General features: G+C 35.0%; 1 protein-coding gene across 2 annotated transcripts in view; it reads right to left on the reverse strand.

Moving 5' to 3' along the window:
* LOC106867947 (sodium-dependent multivitamin transporter) overlaps positions 1-9,242 on the reverse strand; it is a 164,192-nt gene that overhangs the window by 12,950 nt on the left and 142,000 nt on the right. The gene's annotated exons all lie outside the window — the stretch shown is intronic.

Below are 9,242 nucleotides of genomic sequence, written 5' to 3' on the forward strand. Positions count from 1 at the left end.
TATATGTATATTTGTATGAATGTACACATGTATACATGGTCTGATCAATAAGTATTCGGATTATTGTCATAGTAACAAAGCTAAAGCACGCAGAATGAAGCTACTTGACACAGATTGACCTTGAACTCTGCTGTGCATGTGCACTAAGTTTTAACGTTCTAGCTCACTTCCGCTGTTTACAGCAGTGCTTGGAAGGAAGGTGTGTAGCATGTGATCATCACATTTTACAATGACAGAGAAAGTTGAGCAGAGAATCTGCATCAGATTTTGAAAAAGTTTGGCGATACCTGCTCAGAGACCTATGGAAGGTTTTCAAAAAGTTTTTATCATTCTCGACAGTCAAAGAGTTCTTGTACAACTGAAACCCAAGTGTCTTTTTGGTCAGCTGAAAGCAGTTTGGCACAAACTTGGCAGACACACATCTCGTACCCAAATCTTCTCTGAGAATGGACTGAGCTGAATCGTAACTATTCTGCACATCCTCTGATAACTCACGGATGGTAATCTGACAATTTCTCCTCACAGATGCACGCACATCTGCGATGGTTTCTTCAGTTCTGCTGGTGGCGGGTCTCCCAGAACATTTGTGGATATCGCCATTTTTTCAGCCATTTTGGAAACGTCTGAACCACTCGTACACTTGTGTGTGGCTCATACAATCCTCTCCATACACTTTCTGCAACCTTGCGTAGGTCTCTGAGCAGGTATTGCTATGACAACTTTCTCTGTCATGGTCAATGCAACAATCACACGCTACACACCTTCCTTCCAAGCACTGCTGTAAATAGCAGAAGTGAACTAGAATGTTAAAACTTAGTACATATGTACAGCAGAGTTCAGCGTCAATCTGCATGATTTAGCTTTGTTACTATGGCAACAGTCAGGATACTTATTGATCAGACCTTGTATGTCTGCATGTTTCATTTTTTATATATTTAAATTCTTCCTAAAAAGAAAGACCTTGTTTCTAATAAAGAAACATAGCTCCATAGCTGGAATATGGATTACTAAAATGGTAAATGTTAGATGTGGAACTTTAGAAAAGGCTTGGATATTTTTTACTGTACTGCTTACAGACTGTATTTGTAAAGTGTATGTTTGCATGTCACATACTGAGCTTGAAAAACCTTGCTTTTTAAGTCCATTACTTGAATTAGTGCCGTCAAATGCACCAAAACTTAGCAGTATAAATGTGAATAAATGTGAATCTGGGAAAATCTTGAAGCTTCTGTCTCTAAATATTCTCTTCTCTCATCTTCATGGCATCTGAAACGCAGCTGATCTCTATGTATATAACTTAGCCTTTCTGTCTCAAATACTCATGCTTTTTGAGTTTACATTTGATAGAAGTTTTAATAGGAATATAAAGAAATTGTGTGGATTTAACCTAAGGCATCATATATTACGAGACAATGAGAGCGAGTGTCTTAGTGACATTTTTGGGCAGCATCTGATCACATGTGTGATATCTTCCACAGAAATGTGACATAGTCAGCAATTCTTTGTTTCATCTTGGAGGTTTAAGAGCTTCAATTTCTCTTTTGTTCATAAGGTATTTCATTGCTTTCTCCAGCTCTTGGATTGCAATGTAATGTGATGGTCACCCTCGAGTTCATAAAAAATATACCTGGCCATAAGCTTTGTGTCTGTGTATGTATGTGTGAGGTGTGTATATGTGCACAGGTATGCACTGCATTTATGCATATATGTATGTACATATACATGTATCCTGGTAGATCTTACAATACGCTTTTGTAAAACTGTATTTCTTCATCAACCTTCCCCTAGATCCTCAAGGATTCTAACAATGTAGAATACAACAATGAAAACTGAATCTTTCTTTAAATATCTATCTTGGAAGCATGTTAAACAGGGATGCAAATCTTGACAAGAAAAGCACAAACAAAATTCAAAAATATTTAGCTTTTTGAACATTACAATCTCCACTATATTGTCAATAGTGTGTGTGTGTGTGTGTGTGTGTGTGTGTGTGTGTGTGTGTGTGTGTGTGTGTGTGTGTGTGAGAGATCATTAAGAATGAAATGTCCGATTTTAGGCAGAAAGTTTATTTTACTTTAGCTCAACAAAAAACAATACAGTTAATCAAAGTATGCATCTAAATCATCAACACAATTTTGCCATTTTATCAGTATCTTATTTATGCTGGCAGCAAAGAATTCTGGAGAGTAAGAGGTGATGAAATCACAAAAGACTCTTTTTGCATCTTCTTCAGATTTGAAATTTTTTCTTTGCAAAAAATTGTCTAATGCCTGGAAAACATGATAGTCACTGGGTGCAAAGTCTAACGAATATGGTGAATGACAGAGTACTTCCAAGTTCAGTTCCTGTAACTTGAGTAGCGTTCTTTGTGCAACATGTGGTCAAACATTGTCTTGCAAGAGAATTGGCCTGTCTCTATTGGCCAATCTCAGTTGTTTAATTGCAAGTTCACTCATCATTTTGTCCACTTGGTTGACGTATACATCCACTGTAATTAACTTATACCAGGTCTCATGAACAGTGACGTATCTACTATAAAACTAATGAAGTTTAAGCTTTGGGGCCGCTAATCCCACTGGGGCCCCTCTGAAACAACTTCATTTTTTCATTCTGTCAATTTTTTGCTTTTGTATTTTGCTATGCAGATTTCTGTCACTAGTCTTAGTGGACAGTGTCATCTCATACTCCTACACAGAGTCTAGACATGCAGTGTCTAACCACGAACTGTTCCATCCGGTGTGGATTAGTATAAAAATAAAAAATACAATCAACTTGCAGATAATTCGCTTTCCTTGAATTATTTTGGAAACTTCAACCCTACCCCTCCTATCGTCAAATATGTTTGCTACTACATCAGCCTGGTAGAGATAAGAATTCTCATTTTCTCAGTAGGACACCATTATTTAATGACCAATGAAAGGGTTTGCTTCCTAATTTTGAGATTACAATCTGTTCAGTAACAAAGCATTTTTTCTACTTTAAAAATTGTTTGAATATAACCTTGTACAAAATGAATAATTCTCCATTTATGACTATATATTAAGTTGTGGACCCTTATCTTGATCGATCTCTGTCTTGCTGTGGCTAATGAAAATACTACCCTAATCTTTTTTTCACAGAGGTCTAGGCCCCAAGAGGAATAGCAATGTCTTCAAGAAAGTATTTAAGCAGATACCAGAAATGCCAACTCAAGGAAAAGCAGTTTAACGAAATTTCTAAATGTCAAGACCTATGAAACTATTTTACAAAGTCAACTAAAAGTTTGTTATCACCTGCAACTGAAACAAGCCATGCAAGCACCAGTGTATTCAATGATAATGCACAAACCATGAGTGCTCTGTTGAGTAATAATGAACCTACTGTTGACACTTTTTGTGCAGATGATGATCAGTGGTCAAGAACTTCGAGAAAAGAGAGAGCAGAAACAGGAAACAGGAAGAAAATTTAGTGATTTCAAAAAAAAAAAAAAAACTGGCCCGTAACAATTGATAATGATTTCATACAAAACTGTTTAATGCAAGACATCAGTTTTTTGTTTTGTTTTTTTCTTTTCAAAACAAAAACCCAGATAATGTATATACTGAATCCAATAAGATTTGCAAACAGCAAAATCGAAGTTTCTGAAACAAGTACTTTCAAAAAAGAGTGATAAATGGTCAGATTGTGATGAGGTCCTGATTAGTTTACTCAAAGAGTAAGGTTATATATACTGTTTTGTTTGCAAACTCTTTTCTAAACCCCAAATATCACTTACAACGGGTGGTTTTTCTGACTGGATGAATATACTCAGATCTCTAGAAAATCATGAAGGCAGCATGGAATATAACAGGGCGATGTTGAGCTGGCTAACACGAAAGTTAAATAAAAACACTGTAGATTAGCAACTTGAAGAACAGTTGAGAAAAAAACATGCAGTACTATTTTGAAGTACTAACAAGAGTTGTAGTAGTTATAAAGTTTTTAAGTGAAGAGGTTTAGCATTCTTCAGTTTATTTATGAGTAACTATTAGCTGAAGTATTCCTAATATTACTACTGCACTTAGGTTGTACTTGAAAATGCCTATCACGAGCTATGATGGTCAAATTGTTGGTGCTCGTATGGCAGGTGCTAGCGTAACGACACAGGAAATGTGTCAAGGCCAACAAGAAACGGTGTTTCCTAGGGCTAAATAGCAGTAGCATTCTTCCCTTTCATGGGACTGTCACAGTAATTTGACAACATACCATCACTTTATCCTTTACTTTATTTCCGACCACCGGCCGAGTATATGTGTGGAGACAGTCAAAAGAAGCATTTGACCCAAACTGCCTTCTTCCAACTGTTAAATATGGAGGAGGATCTGTGATGAATTTTTTTTTGGTGGGGGGGTATATCTTGGAAATCTGCCGGCCCAGTGGTTTCTCTTCATGAGAGAATTAATAGTCAAGACTATTTAAGCATTTTATTGATCAAATTCATCCTATGGTTGTGGAACTGTTTCCAGAGGGAAACGCAATCTTTCAGGATGATAATGCACCAATTCACACAGCTAAAGTTGTTACTGAATGGCACGAGGACCATTCTAGTGAAGTTGAACATCTTATCTGGCCATCACAGTTCCCAGATCTCAATATTATTGAACATTTATGGTGCATTTTAGAAAAACAAGTAAAGAGTCTATATCTTCCACCATCATCACTACAAGAACTGGAGGCTTTTTTAGCTGAAGAATGGACAAAAATTCCTTTGGAAACAATTCAAACTTTGTACGAGTCCATACCTCATAGAATTCAAGCTGTAATTACTGCCAAAGGCGGTCCTACCCCATATTAAAATAAATTTGTTTGAAATTTAAGGTGTTTCCATTATTTTGTCCAACCCCTGTATATATATATATATATATATATATATATATAAAGTAACAAACTGAGGAAAAAAGATCCTTCAAAGGGGTGTGTTAAACTTCCAATTCACTGGTACGTCAGTTGAATACCATATAAATATTGGTATCATGCAATTACAAAGATAAATTAAATAGAGAGATACTATTGACAATCCAATAATTTATTTGTATTATAATATTACATGATATACTATGAATATAATATAACATAATATTATATAACATAAACAATAATTTTTTTTTAAACCATAAAAGGCCAAGAAATTGTTTCAACTTATATGCATTTTCTGATATATATACACAATAACAATTCCCTCATATATAAGTTACTTCAGGGTCATGGCTTAAAGATAGACAAAATTCCGTGTGAAAGGACGACTGCATTGTAAAAATTAATTCATATGTCTATGTATTATGAGCAAAATCGATATGCAGTCGGGACCATGGTATTTTCACTTCCAGCTAAGGTTCACATTGTTGCCGGCACACATCTTCTGTAGCCTTTTACCAGATTTTCAACTTCTTTGTTTGCAAGCAATAAGCATCATCACATGGCTGATGGTCTTCTATAAATCAGTTATCTTTTACTCTGTCTTCAAAACCCATGATGGCACTTTTTTAGTTTTGTTTGCTTTTCGCATATTGTTTATGTACAGCTTTGCAGTAGTAGACAGAGTATGTAGTAGACAGAATGAGCAGTCATTATACTGTCGTAAATACTCTTCTCTGATTTTATTAATAGTTTTTGATACTATATCTATTGGTCTTTTGCTTACTTTGGCTTTGAAGTACTCTCGAAGGAGAGTACTTAAAAGCCAAAGTTATTTTTTCTTGAAAAATTTCACTGATATATAACCCTGAATACTACTGCAATGACCATTGTGATTTGCCTGTTATTTACGAGAGTTGTAGTAGAGTAGCAGTGGTCAGTTACTTTAGCTAATAATGAAGTTTGGCTGGCAGGCAGTATAATATCTGTTGGAATATCAATAATTGTGAAATTGTGTGGTGTTCTAACATCATTCACACTTTTGTTTATACTGTGTGGGAGAAAGTTAATTTCAGATTTTTTTTTTTGATAAAGTTACATTCACTAACTTTCTTCCTATGTTCCCCATTTTTGTAACAGTTAAATAAATCAGTATTCAATTCATAAATCCAAAAAAATGAATGAATGTATGTATGTATGTATGTATGTATATACAATGTGACACTAAAATGTCTGTTTTAAAACATGTTTTTGTATGCTTTGCTATATGGCTGTGAAATGTGGGTATTGTATCCAAAACACAATAAGACACATTTTTGCATATATCTTAGAGAGACAATTTGAGGGATGTAATCTTGAAAATAACAAGAAGATAGCAAATACTGTAAGCATAGAACTCTCATAGAAGAGGTAGACAGGCCATGTTGTTCACATTGAAAAATATAGAAGAATTCCAAATCCTCAACACAATGGAGAACTATGTTCTGGTAAAAGACTTCCTTACAAACTGTAAAGACATGAAAACTGCCTTAAGTTGGCATCTTTTATTCTTTATTGTACCAAAGAAACTATATTTTTTCTGAAATGCCTGTTTTTTTAAGTGTTCAATGCCAGCTCACAAGACATAATTTGGACTAATATGTTACTTTTCATCCCTTTGTTTTCCCTGTACACCAGCCTTCAGAAGAGGAAGAAGGGAAAGATAACAAGGTATATGTATGCATGCTTGCATGTATGTATGTATGTATGTGTATATGTATGTATGTATATATGTATGTATGCATGTATGTATGCATGTATATTTGTATGTATGTATCTATGTACATATGTATCTGTTAACAATGTCCCTCACTCACAAGGATGTACACATGTATCAAAGGCCCTTATGGACATTAATGTAGAACAGATTGGAAGATAAGGATAAATATAAAGAGCAGAGTTTGAAATCAGATAAGAGTAAAGGTGGCATGTTTTTACTTAAGTTTGAAAGTGTAATGAATTGAAGCCAACATTTTTGAAAGAAAGGATTTACAGGGGTTGGACACAACAGGAATGATATGAGGAGGGAGGAGTGGATTGAAAATGCTTGAATGAAGGTGGGATGAACCTAACTGGCTCTGAGGAATTGAGGCCATTATTGTAGTGATAGTAAAAGGCAAAGATGGGATACAACCCACCTGCAGGCTACAGACTCATTGAGTATCTTGGAGTTACTTTATGCCAGTTGTTAGGTGGCCCTCTTCTAGATGCAGTTTTGGATGTATGTGTATGCAGTAGTAGCTCCCTCCCAGATGTAAGAGCAATACTCCATTGTGGGCCTTAGCATCAATAATTGCTGGGGACCCTGAAGAGAAGGACTAGTTGTTGGGATGCCTGGTGAGATAATCAGTGATAGTGAGGCACATTTGGAGCAATTGCGAGGGTTCTAGCTGCATGCCATTCATGTGTTAAGAGTTTAGCACAATGATGTTTACACAATCTTTGAATATCACAGATAGCAAGATGTTCAGAAAAGTAGTCCCATAAATTAGTATCCACATTACATTTATGCACAGCCCATTGCAAATCTACCATCTGTAGATGATAATATTGCTTAGCCACAGGCCATCTCGGATTAAGCAGACAAATGAATTATGCCATTGTAGCCATGACCAGGCTTCCATGTAGTGTATCTTGAACTATATTATTAAATGTATCCTTCCATTTTTTTTAAACGATAATAGAGTGTGATTTGAGGAAGGTTTGATCATGCTTCTTCTATCAAATTAAGCAATCATGTAGAAGTTCCCTTAAAGATGAGGTAGAGAGAAAACAAAGAACTGTGTTTCCTCTAGAACAGTAATCTCAGTATAAAATAGGGTAATAATTACCTGAACAGAAAGCTGGCTGGTAAGTTGGTGAAAAGACAATAAAAGATTTTACTGTTGATGTAGTATATATAGAGAGTTATGAAATGAAACAATACAGAAAGGTAAACTGAGGAAGTGAGAGTGTAGTAAGAGATATCTGGTTTATGCTGTTTTATTTAAAGTTCATGACACAGATTATATACTTGGTAGAGAAGATGAGAATATGGTGTGAAATTGAAGAGAAAACTAAGAAAAATTGGCTTTAAGACAATGTTCAAAATTGTTAATACAGCAACAGAAATCATTTTTAAACAAAGATTAAAAGAGTGTAATCTATAAAATATACAAAATTGTATATAAATATCATCATTTATAGTTACTGTTACTGTAATTCCACAGCAACAGTCAATAATACTACAATGTAATTTGTGGAGATATCACCTACATGCATTACATGATTATAAATGAGTGTGTGTATGTGTGTGTGTATACATGCATACGTATATACCTGTATGCATGCATGCATGTGACTTTGTGTGTATGTGTGCCTGTACATATGTATGTGCATGTGCACGTATGTGCATATGTATGCACATGCATATGCATGTATAAATACATTTATGGATGCACATGAGCATGCAAGTATATATATGTATGTGTATGTATATGCATGTGTATATATATGTATATATGTGTGTGTGTGTATATGTATGTATGCATATGCACACATGTATATGTACATGTGTGCATGTACATATGTCATTATACCTTCTTTCCTCATCTCTGATTCCTACCTATCACACTAACCTATACAATCACATATGTCTATTTATAGAAATTTGACATCCTTGTATTCTTCCCCTCCACTTTAAAATTTATTACTAAAATTACTACTCACTTTGGTAACACCCCACCCATACCTTTTCTCTACCCATACCATAATGCAGCTCTATCATATAACCCCAACTCACACATCTCACACTTATTCACTCCTTACCTTCACATCTCTTCCTATCCCTCCCCACTCCCCTCCCATCCTCCGTTCACAATATCTCACATTATCTTGACCACCAACTAACACACCTTTTCTCACTTCTTTCACCCTTTCTTCACTTTTTTCACTCTTATCACTTTTTCACTCTTTTTTCTCTCTTTCTTCCTCTCATTTTCTCTTCCTGTTTTCATTTTGACCTATCTCCTCATTGTTAACATAAACATCCCTCCCCCACATCTATCCACAAATACTACCAATACATTCTCAAATTTTCATTCACAACACAAGACCTTTTCAAATGAGCAACACAGAATTCATGGCTCCATACTTTGAAATGACTAAACATGAACTACTATTGGAACTTACATGCCATGTACAGGAAACTTTTTCCCACTTCTATACACCATTTTCCTCGAATAATACGATATCTTTATATATTTTATATTATTATTTTTACTTTCATTCTCTTATTTCCTTCTATATTCCCTATCTCCTCCTTTGCCATAATAATTCTTTATTATGAACTC

The sequence above is a fragment of the Octopus bimaculoides genome, chromosome 19, assembly GCF_001194135.2.
Source record: "Octopus bimaculoides isolate UCB-OBI-ISO-001 chromosome 19, ASM119413v2, whole genome shotgun sequence".
Lineage (NCBI taxonomy): Eukaryota > Metazoa > Mollusca > Cephalopoda > Octopoda > Octopodidae > Octopus > Octopus bimaculoides.